The sequence below is a fragment of the Haemorhous mexicanus genome, chromosome 6 (assembly GCF_027477595.1).
Source record: "Haemorhous mexicanus isolate bHaeMex1 chromosome 6, bHaeMex1.pri, whole genome shotgun sequence".
NCBI classification, from domain to species: domain Eukaryota; kingdom Metazoa; phylum Chordata; class Aves; order Passeriformes; family Fringillidae; genus Haemorhous; species Haemorhous mexicanus.
Window position 1 is genome coordinate 62,840,031 of NC_082346.1, and position 19,410 is coordinate 62,859,440.

Genomic DNA, 19,410 nt, shown 5'->3' on the forward strand with positions numbered 1-19,410 from the left:
TTTGGAACAAAGTGCCTCATTACATCTGCGAACTTCCACCAGAACAGATTCCTTAGGAACACCTTAAAACAACCCACCCACCCACAAGCAAACTGGACATACCACCACCCACACCCTCTAAATAAGTTTGGGATTCACTGGGCTTCCCAGCTGTGTCTTAAAAACAAAGCATAAAAGCTCCTAAAGAACAGGTTACAATCTAAAAGAAAAAAAAAAAATCATTAATTAGTGTCAGGTTCTAAAAGAGCTGCTACTGGAGAAGGTCAGGGCTACCCCAGGCCCTTTCCAGCCTGCTCCTCATGTCCCACCACAGGACATGGCTGAGCCCATCACTGAACCAACTGGTACCACTGAGGAAACATTTAAGAAAGGGTGAAAAACACCAGAAAGAGAGACAATGAGGAAAAACCCCACCAAGGCCAGGGAAGGATGTCCCACAGTGAAGCTGGAGAGAGATGATGTTTGGTTTATGCTTGTTTCTTACTATTATTTTACTATTCTAGCCATTAGTAAATGTTATTTTTTTGTTTTGTCCACAAGAGTAATCAGTAATCTCATGAACTTCATCTTGACCTTTAAGCTCTCTTGGCAGTGCTTCTGTGACACCTCCAACTCCAGTCCCTGGCTGGCAACAACCTCCTCTGGCCAACCTGTCGGGTGCATGTGTCTGTCCCTGCAGCAGGGAGTCACCCACTACAATCACTCACAGCTTATTATTAATGTCAAGTCTTCAGGAGGGCCAGGACTATTTCTCCTTGTATGGAGAGTGGCCACTTCCCAGTGTGTGTCCTTCTTTTATTCACTTCTGACTTCTTGTGAGAGGTGGTGCAGACCCCACTGGGATCCCTGGAATTCAGACTTCTGAGTCTCTGGGCTCTCTGAAAACATCCTACTTGACAGAACCCTTGAGAGGTTCAGGTTGGAAGGGACCTCAAAGTCCATCCAGTTTCAACCCCTGGTCAAGGGCAGGGACAGTAACCTTCCAGGTTACTCCAAGCCCCATCCAACCTGGCCTTGGACAGTCCCAAGGATGGGGCAGGCACAGCTGCTCTGGGCACCCTCTGGGGGGAGAATCACATCCCTTGAGCTGCTGCCCACTCCTGTTTTGAAGCAGCCCTGGACTCAGTTGTCCCTCTGGACTGTGAGCACACACAGCTGGCTCACAGCCCTCTCTTCACCACAACTCCCAGGTCCTTCTCTGCAGGGCTGTCCTCAATGACTTCTTCTCCAGTCTGTACTCACAGCTGGCACTGCCCTGACCCAGGAGCAGCACCTTGCACCTGGACTTGTTGAACTTGATGAGCTTTCTCATTCCCATGAAGGCCACACAACCTTCTTATATTCTCATACAACTCCTGGACGTGGTGACACAGCTCTCAATGAATGAGGACACACCTTCTGCAGAGGTGACTCTCAGCCCCAGTTCCTGGACAGGGAACAGCCACTCTTTACAACCAGAGGCCTCCAGAGCTCCACTGCCACCAGGCCTCTTTGGGAGGGACCCTCTGACATCCTTGGGGCTGCCAGGAATGAGCACCCCTCCTACAGCTCCAGGCCTGCAGCATGAAGTCATGCAAGGAAAAGGAAAGAAACAGGACACCAGGGTGTGACAGCCAGCAACACAAAGCTGGAACCCTCACCAGTGACAGGAGAGCAGCACAGCAAGGCAGAGGAGACTCACAACAGCACTTGGCACAACACCACGACCCAGCTGGAGCCCTGGACATCCATCAGCCAGAACCAGGCACCTGCAGAGCTCATCCAACACAGTCAGAGCAGCAGGAGCAGAACAGGGAGGGAACAGGGCATGGGTGAGCAGAGCTGGGCTCACACAAACACAGGTGAACGATCCCAAAGCAGCATCAGGGTCTTTCCCACCCTAAACTTCTTTGCAGCTTGTAAAAAAGCACAGAACCCATTTAAAGGGACCAGAAAGGATTCTGAGCAGCCAAAGCACAGACATGTGACATGTCATGGCCAAAGGGCTCAAGATGAAGACAGAAGGCAGCCAAGAGGACACACTACAAATCCTTCCCAAAGCATCACCTGGGTTTGTAGACATTCTCAAGAGAACATTGTACACAAAACATCTGCTGAACCAACTCAGCTTCACATAAACTCAGGGGTTTTGACTGGTAAACTGCAGTAGAGACCAACATTAAATACAGTATCTTACTGCAATATGATTATTTCAAAGGACTGTTTAAAATCTAAGCTAATCTGGAAACCTACCAATTCCATGGATCTTTAATCTTTTATTAGCTCTATTTTTAAATTTTTCCCCACTAATAACTCAAGAATTATTGAAGTAAAAAATAGTTTGATATTTTCAGAGCTTTGTAGTCAATACACCTAGCAACTGACACAATTAAAATTTCAGAAATCCTAAGCATAGCACGAATTCCACTGTAATTCATTTTTAAGGAAAAAAGGCCTCAAAACAGCATTGAAATTTCAGTAAAGGACAACTTCTGCTTTCTGCTTCTGCCTTTCCCTTTTCACATTTCCTCTGCAAAATTCAGTGGCACAGACCTATAAGAGGACACCAGAAATAATTCTGGTGCAATACTTTCCATGTTAATAACCACTTTGGAAGCATGAACTTTTCTGAAGTCCACTGGAAACATCAGATTCAGGTTTGTTTTACAAGACTCAAAATTTTTTTTTATTAAAAAACACAGAAAACAAAATCCTAGAAAGGTTTGGGTTGGAAAGGACCTTCATGATCACCTTGTTCTAATACCCTGCTATGGGTAGGGACACCTCCCACTATCCCAGGTTGCTCCAATCCCTGTACAACCAGACCTTGGACACTTCCAGAGATGGGGCAGCCACAGCTTCTCTGGGCACCCTGTGCCAGGGCCTCCCCACCCTCACAGAGAAGCATTTCTCCCTAATATCTAATCTAAACCTCTCCTCTTTTATTTTAAAACTGTCCCCCTTTGTCCCATCCCTATCTGCTCACATAAAAAGTCACATTCCTTCTTTTCCCCACGTCCTCTCAGGCCCTGCAAGGGGCTCCAAGGTCTCCCCAGAGCTCTCTCTTCCCCAGGTGAACATTCCCAGCCCTCCAAGCCTGGCTCCAGAGCAGAGGTGCTCCAGTCCTCAGAGCATCTTTGTGGTCTCTGTTCTAACAGGTCCAAGAAACAGCTTTATAATCAAGACAGAAAAAGGAAAAAATACCTACATTGCTCCCTAACCCAATATTCCCACTGCTCCCTCCAGCACAAACAGTATTTTCTTCTCAGAGTTTCCCCTCTTGGACAAAATGAAGAAAATATGAATAAACCCCACCAAATCACTAAGAAGTGAAGCAGCAAATAAGGAGCCCACAGCTGTGGTTTAGAAGGGATGGTTTAAGTGAGCCAGATGTGGAGCTTTGGGGATTGTGACCTTACTGTGGAAATCCTCAGCACTGTACAAACCAAACGTGCCACTCCAGAGCTCCCACTCACCACCCTGGCTTTCAACAACCAATTCTTTCCCAAAAGCCAGCTGCAGCTTGCCAGCCCAAACACTGAATTACCAAAGCAATCACCAATCTTGAGCCCTCACCCTTTGACATCTCTCACCAATTCTCTATGAGCTTGCAGGAAATAATTTCAAATAGCTCCCTCAAGAAAATAAGTTTCAAGCCTTAGTTTTTTCCATCCCAAGCCATCCCTGCACTATTTCATAGCTCTGATAATTATACCACTGACTAAACCTCCAACTGGGAATAGCTGTTTTTATCATCACTATTAAAAACAGTCCCTCACACTGTTAGGAATCTGGAAATTCACTGGAGCTGCATCCCACCCTTCGGCCTCTCAAAACACTACAGAGCAATGAAAGTATGTGCTGAAACCAGAGGATCCCTGTGCTGAACAACTCCTGTAATTTCTGGGTAACTGGAACTGCTTCCTAAGTGAACCATGGAGGCTTGGTTATTGATTTTAGCAGGGCAAGTGGCACCAGAGATCTGAAAGTCAAAGTTTTCCATACTGGACTGGGAAAGCTTAGTTACTTTTAGAAATGCAGCAGTGACATGCATGCTAAAAAGCTCCTCACATTCACCTAGTTTTTTATGCTTTTAAAAAAATTAATGTAAAAATATCATCTGCAGTTTTCCTTTCCTAAAAGCACATTATCTTGGTTTTTACACCTTGGCCAGAAGAGTGACTGACAGCTCTCAGAGAAGTAGTGAGATGCAGAAAAACAAGAGTTGAAAGAAAAGTGGATTTAAAAAACAGCTTTTAATTATCTGAAGGTACGGTTGCCAAGTAGACAGCAAAGAGGCTGTGCATCACTTTCAGATGGGAAAATTCCCCCAGGTTGATTTCACAGCCAATTACAGTGGATTAACCTATTAGGAAGAATGAAATAGATATATATTTTTTGGTGGGTGCAAGTTTCAACAGCTTGAAAAATCATTGCCACTGGTACTTTGATACACAGAATCAGCAATCTGTTTTATCACACTTCAAGTCGTCACCATCTATAAACACACCCTAGAAAAAAAACCTCACCCTCTTTTTTAATGCATCTTCTGTCATTATTTCCTTCTCAGAGAACAGCATCTCTCTTGGCTCCCCACTTTGGGTATCACTTCATATATCAATGCTTCTTCTATTGCTGTTAAAGAGAAACATCTAACACCTTCAAGCTGTTTTACACACACCTTTGCACACACATATATTATTATATCTGCCAGATGCCACTGTATAAGATATTTGTCAAACAGAAAAGCACCAAAGCAGTGATTTTCAGCTTTCCAGGATCCCTCTGCTAAATCCTGGGTGTGCCTACTTTTGTTTGGTATCAAGTTCCTCCTGCTGGCTCTGCTGCAAGAGCAAACTACAGGGACAGTTAAGTTTTTCCCCACCACCAAAAACATCTGTTCCTTTTCTGAGTTCTCCAGACTTCCTTCCCTTGACTGTATCACAAAGCCTCTCTTTTCAGCAAGGCTGCCTTCCTGATAGTCCATCACCATTATCTTCTTGTTCTCTGCAGAGCAGCTTGAATCACTGGGTCCTGCAGAGCTTCCAGTCCTTTCAGCTCAAGGCCAGGATCTGAATTCAAGCATCATGATTTACAGAGAGGGTTGTTAAACTCCTTCCCTGACTCTTTTTTACCACTTCACAGTTTCCTGTCCTGGGAGGCAACCAAACTGCTACAAGAAATGCCAGTTTCTGTTAAATGTCCTCAATTCCTGTGACACCGAGCATTTAAAACAATTACATTACTTCCAAATCTTGCACTATAACAGCTTTCATCCCACAAAGTGCAGAGATGAGCAAAAATTACTTTAGCACCAAGGAGTGTGAGTTGGTTATTTGCTGCATCTCACAGCATTTCTAGTTAACATTCAGCCTTGGCACGACCCACCATCCGCTCGGGCACACAGCACAATGTCACCCCTCAAAACCCTACTGTTCAACCTAAAGGCACTTTTTTTTTTTTATTTTAAGGGTGCATCAGCTGCTCACTGAAAGTGGGAATGCTTCATTTAGCACACACACACTTGTTAAACTGCTCACAGCATGCAAATAAAACACTGCATTGTGCAAAAGTCATTCAGTCTCCCCATCCGTAGATATGAGCAATGGAACCGGGGCCAGGAAAGAGAAACTTGGAACAACGTCCAAATATTTCAGCCCCTTATTCCCAGTATTCACATCCCAGGCTAAAGCCCACAGCCCTGTCATGCTGAGAGGGGTGACCATGTTTAAGAATCTGCCCTGTGCAGTGGGTGGGAAAACTACCATTATCTGTCTTGCCCCTGGACTGCACCCTTTTATTTGTAGTTATTACTGCAAACTGCCTTTTTTTCCAGACAATGGTTGTGTTATTATAGGTACCTTCATGCCGTGCCAAAGCACATACACACAGCAATTCAGAACAATCAGCCTTGTTTTCATGGGAGCAAAGGTTGCAGCCAAATGAAATGGGTGGAGATCACATTAAACAATCTTGGAATCTGCTAATAGGATATAGGAAAATGTGACCATAATGCAGATGCGGAGTTCCCCTTTCACCTTCCAATGTTATGGATAAAATAAAAGCTTTGGAAAACCAATTAAACTGTTTGAACAACATTAAGCAAGTCAAAGTATTCTCAGGGTGCTTACAGGACCACTGAGAGGTTCTTTAAATGCAAAAGAAAGCACTGCCCTTTCAAAGCTCTGAAACCTGAGAGCATTCCCTCACCCCAGAAACTATGGTCTCTTCCACCACCTGTTTTAAAGATATAGGAGACCTGCAAGTCCTCTGCTTCTCCATGGTGAGGAGAAGCTCATCAAGACAATTATTACTGTCTTAGAGATGGAATCAGCCCCTCCTCTAAGAGAGGAATTTTCACACTGAGGCACCTTGGTTGGTCAGCTGTAACCTGCATTCCCCTTGTTTGCTTTTGAGATGTGCATTAGTCAGCTTTCTCCTCCACAAATCTGATTGTGCCTCTGCATGATCATGCACTGAAGTCATGTCCTTGAGAGTGTGACATCAGTCTGTTGCCATGGCAATGCACAGGGCAGTCCAAAATTCAGTATTATGGCATCACTGCAGGATCAGACAGCAGAACAAGCCAACGCCTGAGAGCTGGTTAATGCAGCACGAACAGCCAAGACATTTCAATCTAAATGTTAAAGTGTAACTGCACTTCATCACAATCTTCTTAATAAATATGCCTGGAAGCCTCAAGAAAGACAATCCAGAAGGTCACTGAATTGAAGAAATGGGCAAACCATCATGCATCACTAAAAAGAAGGGCAATATGTTTCCAAGGATGGCCACCAAGTATGAAGAAAGCTCAGTTCAGCTCTCTGAATAGAAACCACCATCTGTTCCTAAGGCAACACCAGATCTGCCTAAAGACATCATCATCCCCAGAGAAACAGGGATGGTCCCTCAGCACCCCAAATCAAGTGTAAGCTTGCACCCAGTTTTTCTGGAAATCAGAGACTGGAGGATCACAGCACTGTCAGCCCTTTCAAAGGGACAGCATTACATAAGAAGCAGTTCTTCAATTTCAAGCTTTGAAGCAAAGATCAGCACATCATTAACCCAACCTGTAACAAAGCTATGTAGTTAAAAAAGGGTAGTACCTTCCAAGAGTTGTTATTCCATGTAGGGTTAGACATTACAGTTCTGTAGGTTCCTTACACACTCAGGAGAATGGCATTTCTGAAGAGCAAAAGGGAAGGAAAAAGGAAATTAGTGACACAGTAAAGGTATTAACAACCACTACCCAGCTCCTAAAACCCAAAAGATCCAGTTTGCCCAGTCAAAGGGCACATGGGAACAACAATCCGTGCACTGCTGACATGGAGAACCACCAGTTCAAGATCTTCAGTGCTGACTGATCGAGTACACCCCAAAAACAGCCCAGTGGCTGGGCACAAGCCAATTTGGCACCACAAGAGCCCAGGGAGCACAGATAGCAGAGAGGATGGATCACAAAGCCCACAGAAGCCACAGTGCACCCCTTTCTTTACCTGTTCCCATCAAGCACACGTGTTTTGGGGTCGGGGAGTGGATGCCCAGTGGCTGTTCTGACACCCAAAGTCCCCAAGCCCCTGGAGCACCAGGGCTGTTGCACGTCAGCTTCCACGTAACGCGGCCCCTCCCCGTACGCTTGGCCGGTTTCACTTTGCCTCCTTCCGCTTTCCCTTATTAATCCACGCGTCTCCAATAGCTCAGACAACACTTCCCTCTGCAGAGCTGACCTCCAGCCTTCCCATAACCCCAGACACACCCACAGTTTCTTCACACTGCCATTAACGAGGCACACTTCATGTTCTCCACTCGGATGCAGCCCTCACCCACTTCGAACCCCTCCACCCATGTCCCTGGCTGTAATTAACCCATCCCTCGTTATCTAATAGCCAGCACAAGCCTCGGGGCTGGGAACCTCTGTTTGTTTGGCTCTGCAGTGTCACACACCCCAGTGGTGTTGTATAAATAAATTCCACAACCTGTTTGAGCCTGAGCTTGATCGAGACTTGAATTATCCCCGTTTCCAAGTGACTGCTGCAAATACCTTCGCTCGCTTACGCAATCGGCCACCAAGGCAGCTCCAGGGCCAAACACCACGACAGCCAACTGCTCCCACGGGCCACAACTGCACAGAAAACGACTTAAATCCCTCTGCTTTTAAATATAAATTGAGATTATAAAGGGATGAGACAGGCAGAAACAGACAGCTCTCGGAAATGTGCCTCTGCCTGTCACCTGAAGGACAAGTTCCATGTGCCGATGTCACCTCTCAGCCACCACAGCAGCCAGGCTTTACCACAACACTTAACACTTGGCAGATTACCCAGTCACAAGTCTGAAGTACCAAGGAGGATGAGATTCTGGAAGCAATTTTGAGCCAAATGGATTTCAGAGCAAAATAAAGCCAGCAGGCTTCATCTCCATGGAGCTCCTGCAACACAACATAGGCTGAGCAAGTCACTCAGGGCAGAGGTCTTTCTTATTAAGTATCTAGTAAATTCAGATTAAAGTCAGACAACTCTTCCCCCTCCCTCATAAAAAATCAGATGCTAACCAGCCACAAGGAATCAATCCAGCTTCTTCAATAAGGAAAACCTGCTCACACCACACACAATCTATAGGATTGTGGCCCTTCAGGTACTCATTAAAAACTTTTTCCCTAGAAAAGTGTCCAGTAACAATTTGCCTTCCATTCATTTTCTGCAGTGAAGATGGATGGTGATTAAGTACTGGATATGGAAGCACATGAGAAGTCCCAGTGCAGCCATGCCAGGCCATAAATACACCAGTGTAATCCCGTGGACATTCCCCAAGTACCCACCTGCCCCTGTGTGCTGATTCCATCATCAGAGGGGCCATCAAACCCCTGAGCCAAACACCAGGAAGAGAGAAAGGAAGCACTGAGGCACTCCAAGGCCATTAAAAGGCAAACAGAAGCCAGAGAAGAGCCAAGATTGGGTGTATGTGATGGTGTTTACAGGTGGAAGGAATTTTGCTCACTCTTAGGAAGGTGCTGTGCTTCCCTGATGCTTCCTGACTACCCAGCTGAACCTCCTGTCCATAGGTGAGTCCCTTCCCACCTGGATTACCCTTGGAGCAGCTTGGCCAGCATGAAAGATATCACAGCCCATTTTTTTGCTTCTTTTTCCTACAGAGTCAAGGCACCAAACCTCTTAAAAAGGCAGCATGGCACCTGTGCTCCCATGTGAAACACATCCTAAAACCTTCTCCTAAAACAAACCAAGAGCAAAGAGCACTGTGAGTCCTCAGCAGGTGGGGGTCAGGCAGCTCTGCCAGGTAACACTCCAGGCCTGAACCTCATTTTTATTTAGGCAATAAGCCAATCCAACCTGTCAGCCTCCTGTCCCTGCAACATCAGTGGCTAGAAAGGGATGCAGGAGTCTGATCAGCTACAGACTCTCAGCAAAAATGTATTTTTCCCCAATACAAATAACTGAATACCTCTTTAAAAAAAAAACAATGATTCAGTTCATCTCATTAAATAAGTTACACTGCTCCCATCAAAGCATGGATTCACTATAGTACACAATGCACAGGTTGGTTTGCAAAGCGTGTTTGGGCTTTTCCCTCTGAAAACCACCCTAAAAATGTAAGATTCAATTAAGGAGGCCTTGCACTCTTTGTTCCTCTGAAATTCACCTCCACTTCACCTTATTTATTCCCAGAGCTTCATGCTGCAGTTGGATCTACACCATCAAGCCTATCAGCCAAGTTACAACCAACACAACCAAACTGAACTTACAAAACTATTAACTTTTATGAAGTATATCACATTTTCTTTCCCAAAACATTTAACCTGCTAACAAATACCTGCCTTAGTGCATTTCCATCCTCCCATTGTCCTGGAGTGAGTTAGCAGGCTTGCAGCAAAACACAGGGAGAGCCAAGCACGCTCTGCCTCCTGGCCAAGCAGAGCCTGCAAGAACAGACCCCCTTTGGGGCAGCGACAGTTGAGGTCAATTTAATGGGAAAACAAACTACTTTTCCATTCAAGTCCAAAGCAGAGACAAAGAATTTTATGTGGCTCAGATTGCACAGTCAGCTGTCTTTTTAGGAACGGATCAGATTTAATGGTTCTGTGGCAGTCCAGAAAAAATGAGCCTGAAAAGAGTTGAAGGCTTGGCCAGTACTGCACTGTGCAAAGTCCAGGCACTTGTCTGGGGTGATCTTGTGGCCTTAAATAGGTACCTTAAAGTCATCATCATCAACAGCAGTTCCAGGTATTTTATGAGGCCCTGGCACAGGGTGCCCAGAGAAGCTGGGGCTACCCCATGATCCCTGGAAGTGTCTAAAGCCAGGTTGGACGGGGTTGGAACAACCTGCGAGGGGGTTGGAACCAGATGGGCTTGCAGGTCCCTCCCAACCTAAACATTTTGGGATTTTATGATTTCCCAGAGTTCAGCCTGGAGTACAAATTCACTTTTACCCCATTTCAAAGAAAGGCAAAATCTCTCTCCCAAGCTCTGCCTGATACTTCTCTTGTGCATCACATGGGCTGCATTTAACACCGTTTCTACACCAGAGAACCAAAATGAGGCAATGCTTCAACGTGACCACCCTCACCACAGGGACTCGTATTCTGAAGCAGCAGAGATGTGCTCAGGCTCTCTCACTTGACTGTTTCAGGGCCTAATGCAGACAGAGAAGCTAATTAACATGTATTGCTATGGAAAGGAATATAATCCAAACCTTCACTGGTTTATATCCAAACCCTCTGAGACATCTAACGTCAAAGCTAAACAGATCTTCACCTGGCAAACATTTGGAGAGCCTTCAACTGAAGCTTCCAGGTATGGGAATGCAGTATTTTAGGATATTTTTGCTACATACACTGGGGACATACCTCTAACACAAAGCCCAGAGAATCATCATGACAGCTGCAAAAACAACTTTGTCCTGGCCAACATTCACATAACGAAATTACAGTTTCACTCCAGGGAAAAAGGAAAAAGCACTTAAGTTTTGTTTAGATTGAAGTGCTGCGAGCCTCGCCACTTATCTGCTATCAGAGCAGATTGCAGGGCTGCTCCAATGATTATTCTGTAATGAAGTAACTGGAATTGGAAGGTATGCAATTAGTCCTATCTCCTCCTCCTCTGCCACCTCCCTATCGAGAAGAAAACCAGCACAGACGTTATCACCTCTCCCTGGAGCTCTGCTACCCTCATCACTTAAAATACCCACAAAGCAAAGTAGGGCTGTCACTTACAAGCTGCTAACAAGCCTGGCTTGGCCCTGACTGGCAGCAAAGGTGATATTCTCAGCATCTCCCCCAGGAGAAAGTTCCAGGGTTACCTAATGGGATGCTTTCTCAGGTACCCACACACACATATATATTAAGCTTAACATGCCTGCATTTAGCTATTTTAGTAACAGCAAACCACTTTTGAGAGGGGAGAATAAAAAGGCACTGCTGTTCCAAGTAGCTTTAGGTTAAAGCATCTCTCACTAATCCTCCTGGGCATGACCACTGGGAAGTGAATAGATTAAACTCAGGACACAGGTATCACTTGCTGGTACTCTGGGTAGTTTTACTGACTCCAGCCTGGCTCATTTTACCTGGGTCATTTACCCTTCCTTCCCCTAAAGTGCTCTGCTTTATGTCTGGAAAGTGGTATATGCAACTTTGCCATCACTGCAGCTAAGAGATGGAAGATGCAAAAAGGCCCCAGACAGCCCACAGCCAAATGGAAACTCAGTGAATCCCTGATTCCAAACTGCAATTCTGACAAAATACAATCTGACATTTATTCAGGCTCAAAAGCTCACTCATCTCTTCCCCTCCACCCCAGTGATACTCATTGGTCTAATTAAAGACAAGGCTTTTCTCAGCAGCTTCTGCCTTACATATACTCCAGTAAAGTCCATCTGTGACCCAAGGAGCACAAGGGATAGGGGGCATTCCCCAAATCCTTAAAATAAAATAAAAATATTAAAATAACCCTAAAACCACCATTAAAGCAATATCAACAAACTTGCTCTGAATAGGTCTACTAGAGATGCAGCAATTTTCACTCAGTGAATTCACTAAATTAAGTGAATTTCTCTCAGGAAAATATTGAGGACAAAATGAAAACTAAGTTTTTCCCAATTTCTTAAAAACATTTTCCCAAAGAAAATGGGCCATCCCTGCAGGATGCACTGGTGCCTTCACTTGGTAGGATTCAGTCAGGTCAGGGATGAAGCTCACAAAATCCATACAAACTCTTTTCTTGCTCCATACAACTACTGATCCAAAAGAAAAGGAGGAAAATGAGCTAAAAAAACAAAATAAACTTTTCAAGGTAAGAAGAGCAATGCTGCAGAGACATTTGCTACAAAGGTATGTAAACTGCTGCTCTTTATGCTGCAATTTACCCCATGGCCTCCAGCTGACACATCAGCTGACACCATCTTAACAACCCCATAAGTAGCTAAAGCTGAACAAAGCAATCATTAGGAAAACTGGTTTAGTCCACTGCTGGTGGCATCCCATGTCCTCTCCATGGAGGAAGCATGACTCAGACTGCTCTGGGCTCCCATCCACAGCACAGGCTGCAAAGCTGCATTAAAAAGAGAATTCCCAGTAACTTCTACCAAAGTCACGTCTCCAACTCCTTCTGCTGAGAGACCAATTCGAAGTGAGATGTTTTATATTTTAATATGACTACATCTGCAGTCCTACTGCATCTAAAAAAATCCATAAGCACTTTAAGAGAAATACAGGGACTTTTTTTTTTTCCTTAACACCATGGAAGATGGATTCATTGCTATCAGTAATCCTCCCACAGCCCCAGTTTCAGAAGGAGCTGCAGATTCACAGAGATTTCACCCACAAAAACAAGCACTCTTTGCATCACCTCATTCATCTGTTTATTAAGATAAAGTTACCTCATTAAAAAAAAAAAAAAACCAATAGTAGAATGTTATCTTTCTTTAGAGAGGAAATAAAGTGAAAAAATGCAAGGAACTAACAGTCTGTCCCACACCTGCTGGCAAGCTCTGGTGCCCTATGGTCAAACTGAGGTGTATAAACCCATTTTCAGGCAGCAAGATTTCCTTAAGGGTGAGGTTTCTTCTAGAATTCCCTTCCCAAGTGCCTGACACCTGTCTCAAGGTACCATGCCTTGCATGCCCTCATTGCTCAGCAGGATCCTCCTCTCTCTGGTGCTGTCCCCAGCACCAGGACACATGCAGGAGGCCAGGAAGGGAAATGAATAGGAAAAAAAAAATCACAGTAGACATCATGGCAAAGCCAGAGCCTCCTTTCAGCAGGAGAAAAAGGGGCAGTTCTGCATGTACATTTACAGGGAGCTTGCCTCAACCTCAGCAGTCAGGGAAGGAAGCACAGAAGCTCTGAAGACACAAAAACATTAAGAGACCCAAGACAAGAGCAAAGGCTTCACGATGGGAAGGATTTTTAGACTTTGCAATAAAGATGAAGCTCAGAATAAAGACCTCAATTAAGAGTTTCATAAATGAAAAGAAAACTGGGGTGCTCTGGAAGCACATGAACATAATTAATCCACAGTGCAACACTAGCCACTATCACTAATGCACAAGTTGTGCTGGAACCCAGGGTCCAAACTCTTTTTTTAAAATATAGCCTCCAGTATGACACATCTCAGAAAGCCACACCACAGGCACAAACCATGAGCCTGTCTTTGAAGTTCAGATACACCAGAAAATTACTTCACCTCCCTAGATGCAGAGGGGATAGTGCTGCCTTTGATGCTACAAGAAATTTTGGTCTTAAACTGCCCAAGGACTTCAAATTGGGTGTTGCAGCGTGGCAACACTCAAGCCTACACATACACACAAACATAATTATGCCTGGTCTAGACTTGGGGGCAGGGAAAAAAAAAAAAAAAAAGAAAAAGTATTTTCAGTGATGTTAGCACGCAAAGAAAATAATAGCACATACAAAGAAACCTCTAGGGTGACTTATGAAGAAGATTTTATGCTTGGCTTTCTGCCAATTAGAGAGGAATTAAAGAGTCTGGCAATATAACCCCGTTCATCCCCAGGAAGAAACTGCATTTTAAAGTGGTCAACAGAGCAAGAGGGATGAGAAAAGAGGGACAAAGACTCAGGAGTGCAACTGCACAGAGCAGCATAGGAAGTTTCTGATGCCACTGAGACAGAAAGTGGGCACAAATAATTCAAATTTTAAAATTAATCCGGTCTATTGCCTCCAAAAGAAAATCAGCATGTAACAGCTGACTCCAAATGACAGCATTCCAATAAAGCAGACAGTATTTTTTGCTATAAAATTCCAACTGCTTCAATATTTTACAGATTATCCACCTCCACTGACTGCCAACCAGCAAAATCAGTGAAAGGTGGAGGTCACAAAAACAAAAGCAAACCAAGTGGAAAAGGCATGGCTAGACAACTTGGGAAGCTGAAAATGTATCTAAATACAACCTTTGAGTCAGAAAGAACATTTAGCAGCTATCTGCAATGATGAATTTACATCCAAACTCTTTGGAGCTTAAAAATTCACATCATAAGACCAGCTTTTACCAGAATTAGGACCAGACTTGACATGCCCCAGTTTCCCCAAGGTTACTTTTGGAAATGCATATACTCTTAAAATATTTCAAGTGCTCTTCTCACACTGCAGAAGAGCAACTAAAACCTACCTTCTAATTTTACTTTTTCAGAATTATTTCTTTTACAAGAACTTAACTTCAATACTTTTCTGTCTGAATGACAGAAGGAATTTTGTGTCACATTTCAGGCTGAAAGTTATTGGAAATGGCAGCAAGCTGCTGTTGCTTATATGAAGTCATTGCAAGGAAAAGACAAAAGAAGCTACTGAAGCTTTCAAAATCAAACCCTGTAAAACACCAAAACCACAAAATGAACCAGAAGTAGCTTAGGAGTTGCTAGGGATGTTTAAAGTTAATAAAAATTCTAAATTAAATGGCTGCCGCTTAGGTTTGCCAAAAAATTATGCAAATTTCCAAAGTTCATACATAGTAATTAGCAACAGCAAAAAGCAGGTCCCAAATAAGTGATGAAGTTAGCCTCGCTCTTATTCCTCCAGCAGATGGAATTAGCTATGTGTGAAGCTATTTTTTTGCAATTGAAGATTAAGCATATTATCCTGAATATCAATTCTGGAAGTACAGCACATTGGATATATGCATTCATGGAAAAAAAGTCAGCCTGAATCCTCCTTTTCCATCATTCTGAGCAGGACACTGAAGAGGCTGGGGGAAGGTTGACATATTTAAGACTTCATTTTTCAAACTGATTGCTGACAACTTGGTTGAGACAAGTTCTCTCAAAGTACATTTAGAGTTAATAGGCCAAACAGGTTTTTCCAAAGAAAAATGTCTTCCTTGACTGAAAATACATCCTCTTGATGTGCTAATTGACAGATCACAAAAAGTCACCCAAACTGCAAGTCCAAACAACATGTGTCAGCAAAGGCTCCTGGGTTAGCCCATTCCTTCTCCAAAACCTGGTTCACAGGCATACCCATCACACACTGTGTGATACAAATTCACCTTTTCCATTCCTAGGATGGATTTGTCCCTCGTTTCACACTTCAAAAGACACAACCTTCCCCTCAGCCCTGCAGCTCTCCACCAAGGGCTGAACCTCATGTGTGCCCTTGACCAAAACACTCCACCTGTGTTCCATATTCTCAATTTAATTTCTCCAGCTCTGGAGCCCAGGGCTGCCCCACCACAGCAAGTTCCTCTCAAAGACACTGAAAGATCCAGCAATTTTAATTTTAGGCTGCATTTTATCTTTCTTAGAACAGCACAGGCCATGAAGGCTCATATCAACACATCCATCCAGTTTAGGGGGCACCACCCAGCAGCAGCTGGAGAGTCTTGAGAAAGTGCAGGGAGAGAAACCAAAACCAAGCTACTGCACTGATCACAAAGAAAGGGGATAAGCTTCTTCCTAAACACCAGCTTCCAAGCAGAAAACTGGTAAAAGAAGTAAAAACAAACTACAAGTCTCTTCCTACATGAATATTACTTTCAGGCAGCCTAGAAAAGATCTCTAGAATCTGTGTTACAAAAAGAACCCAAAACTTATATAATTAAAGGAACATAGGGAGGGGAAGGTAAAATTTAATGCTAATTTCAAAGTCAAGTAAGTGACACTCTGGATTGAATACTATTAACCAAAATTGAGCAAGTTAAAAGTGGATGTACTGAAAGCAGCAGAAACCCTGCCCGTAACAAAATGAGAATTCTCTTACAAAAATACTTCTGTGGCCAAATGAAACACTGAGTTTAAGTAAGAAAGCAAGCACTTACACCTATCATGCTCTCCCCCTCTTCCTTCTCATCTAGGGAGTCTCATTTATCTCAAAGCAATCTAAAGAAAACACTTTGATTTTTAAAGTCAGAAAAGCTGCAGAAATTACAGCCCTGTCTGGCACGAACAAATAATATTTCTGAAATCAAAAGAAGATTCTCCAACTTAGGGGAAGGGCAAAAAGAGTCCTGAATAACTTACTTTGCATAGCCCAATTCCTGCCAAAACAGTTCTGTAAATCCCATGGTAGTTCAGATAATTTCCATTCTTAGAGGAAAAATAAAAAGCTAGATCGAACATCAGCAACATTAATTGTGTGATATGACCTGAATGATGCAAGCACAAGTAGTTAAGTGAACCACAGCATCTGCTGAATTTTTAATCACTAGTTGTTTTGCTGCAAGGCAGAAGAACACTGTATATCAGCTTCCAAGCACTGCACGGAATGGCACATTAGGACAGCAAGATTTTAACTGGCAGGAATTCTGCCTCCCTGCTACCCAAATGCCATCACTTTGCTGTGAACTGCAGACAGAGCAGCTTCTAAAGCAGGATTATTTTTTAATCACACAGGAAAAAAAAAGAACCAGCACTATTTTCTGCTCCCCAAGATACCAGTCAGCCATTTCTAATTTTTTTTTTTTAAAGCTGACACTTTATTAACAGCCATTTATGCGTCCCTCTGTAGTTTATTTTACTCTCCAAACAGCTTGAAGCAGTCATGTGGCTGCCCAGCAGCAACTTGCTACTAAAGAGGTGGTTAAACCTGGGATGTGTAGGAAGGTGATCTATGTAAACATTCCTATTAGCCCTGTACTGCAACAGGAGGAGCAGCTGCAACATGTTGGGACACACCTGAGCTATATTTAATCCATCTCTCCCTGACACCCATTGCAATGATGCTGCAGACACCCAAATTTGGACAGCCAGGTCATGGTACCGCTGATGCTCCTCCTGTACCTACACCAGACAGTCCTGCTGTGATTTCTCTGTGTTTGATGCACAAAATAGTTAAATAAACCAACAGCCATGCCTACAGTGGTAAATACAGCTCCAGTTATGCTCTAGGCATAAAACTGCAACAGCAGGATTAGCAAGTGATACAGCAGATATTCCCCTTCCACAACAAAGACAAAAAAGATGTTATTTGGGGAATAAACACTAAATCCACAACTACAATGTGAATTCCAAACACAAATCCCACAACTACAGGCAGAATCTGAACTATGGACGATTAGTACATTTCATCTTTTAGGGGTGAAAAAAGGACATTTGAGAAAAAGGGACAACACTCCTACATTAAAGAAAGACTGTCACACTGACTTTAATAGACTGTAAGTTTAATAAGTTAATTGAATCAAACTAGCTTAGAAAACAAGCCAGTAAAATATGGTACAAATAAAAATGGAGCAGCCACACATACCAAAGCAGCATTCCTGTGCCCTCCTTCCCGCAGAGCTTACAGAAGAGGATCTCTAACCCACAACTTTCACTAAACCAGAATTTCCTTCAAAAGCTCAAATCTATGCATTGGAACACCCCGTGATAAATCCAGTAACCAAATAATCCACCAGAGACAAAAAATCCCAAAAAACAAGGGCAAGAGAGATGCTTCCCAGGATATGTTATCTTTCATGATGGGTTTGGGATCAATCCTGTGTTTTCCTTATAGGTTCAACCATCAGACCCAAGAAAAGCTGTTCTCTTCTCTGAAATCTGGTATCAAACATGCAACAGGAATATTGAAATATGCCCTAGCTGCTGGGAACACAACAACCTCTGTGTGTGTGAGGATTATACCAAAATGCTGGTTGGGTTATGCTACAGGGCACCAAGAAGTGAAAATAACCCGTCGTGATGAGGGTGTTGACACCTGGAACCTCAGGGAGTGTTATTACCCAAGCAGGGTCTGCATCCACTACACAGCTCTCACCTTCACATCACCCAAACCTAACCTGGCCCCTCCTCACCCTAAAACCACTACAGTCCTTCCTGGAGCTGCAGACAGCCTGTGATAAACTCCCACAGCACAAGCTTCAAGATGAGCTTCCAAATTTAAGAGACACAGAAAGATGTTTTATAACCTCTAAGTCACTCAGCTGCAGCTTAGCACTTAACAAGCCACTCACAATTCTTCACAATCCTTCTCCAAACGGGGAAAAGATTTTAAAGAGCATTTAGTGCAAGTGAAACATCCCCAGCTTTCTCCTCTGGTCACTCTCCAATTAAATATGAAAATGACAACTTAGTCATACTGAGCATGCAGGATGATTTTAAGACAGTGGTATTAAATCAAATCCCACAACTTTTTACACCTATTAAATTGTTACTCTGTCATTAGGAGGGGAGATTTTGATAAGCACGATGCAATTAACAGACAGTGCCTTTGTTACCAGGCTGCTCGTGATGAAGCCCAGGCTCCTTGACATTCCATTTCTTCCCCTCGAAGGCTCTGTGCTATAGCAAATTTATGGGTTTTAGCATGTAAGAGGAGAATTGGGCAGGTTACCTTCAAAATCAGTCAATAAGGCCCTTTCACTCAGGCTGGGGGAAGGCGGGTGGCTGCTGGAAAGCAACACAAGGCGCTCCCTTCCCCCTCCCCTCAGGACCCAAAAATGCTGCGTTCAAAACACTCCCATCCCCTGCAGCAAGGGATTAGCCATTTATTAAAAAGGAATCAAAACACTGTAAAATGCTTCCAGTTAAGATTTCAAGAGAAAAAAAAAAAAAAACAAAAACATTAACACCGGTAGAACCAGAGTCACATTAGGAATACTTTTGGGCACTGAAGAACAAGCAGCTCAAATGTAAGCAGGATGTCATTTGTCCCAATGATGCTGATCAAATGGCTCAAAAGGAGGAAAGAATCAGATTAATTCTTTTTTTTTTTCTTTTACTCAGTCATTTTGCTGTCTCCACACCCAGAAGTAACAGCATTCACAACCTACAGGCATTTAGACTTTGGACTTTTAAGACAACTACCTACCTCCACGCTTGTTTTTAAGGGTTTCTTTTTTTTTTGGCTCTTCTCTAGGGGTGACAGACAATTATAATGGCCAATTATGTAAAACCTTTCATCCGAGAAAACACGAAGCACTACGCAAACACTCATTAAGACTCTCGGCTGGAGCCTGCGCCGCACGTTCG

The 19,410-nt window shown here is 43.6% G+C and overlaps 1 protein-coding gene across 9 annotated transcripts in view; it reads right to left on the reverse strand.

Annotated features, from left to right (window-relative positions):
* FBXO34 (F-box protein 34) overlaps nt 1–19,410 on the reverse strand; it is a 39,248-nt gene that overhangs the window by 18,518 nt on the left and 1,320 nt on the right. For 5 of the 9 annotated variants that reach the window (XM_059850596.1, XM_059850598.1, XM_059850602.1 and 2 more), the window contains exons 1-2: nt 7,476–7,628; nt 7,086–7,164 (exon numbers count right to left, since the gene is read on the reverse strand). The exons of 2 other annotated variants lie outside the window; for them this stretch is intronic. The gene's annotated coding sequence lies outside the window, so the exon portion shown is untranslated. Of the gene's footprint in view, nt 1–7,085; nt 7,165–7,475; nt 7,629–19,410 lie in introns of those variants that run through there. 2 more of the 9 variants (XM_059850597.1, XM_059850600.1) reach the window with 1 other exon arrangement.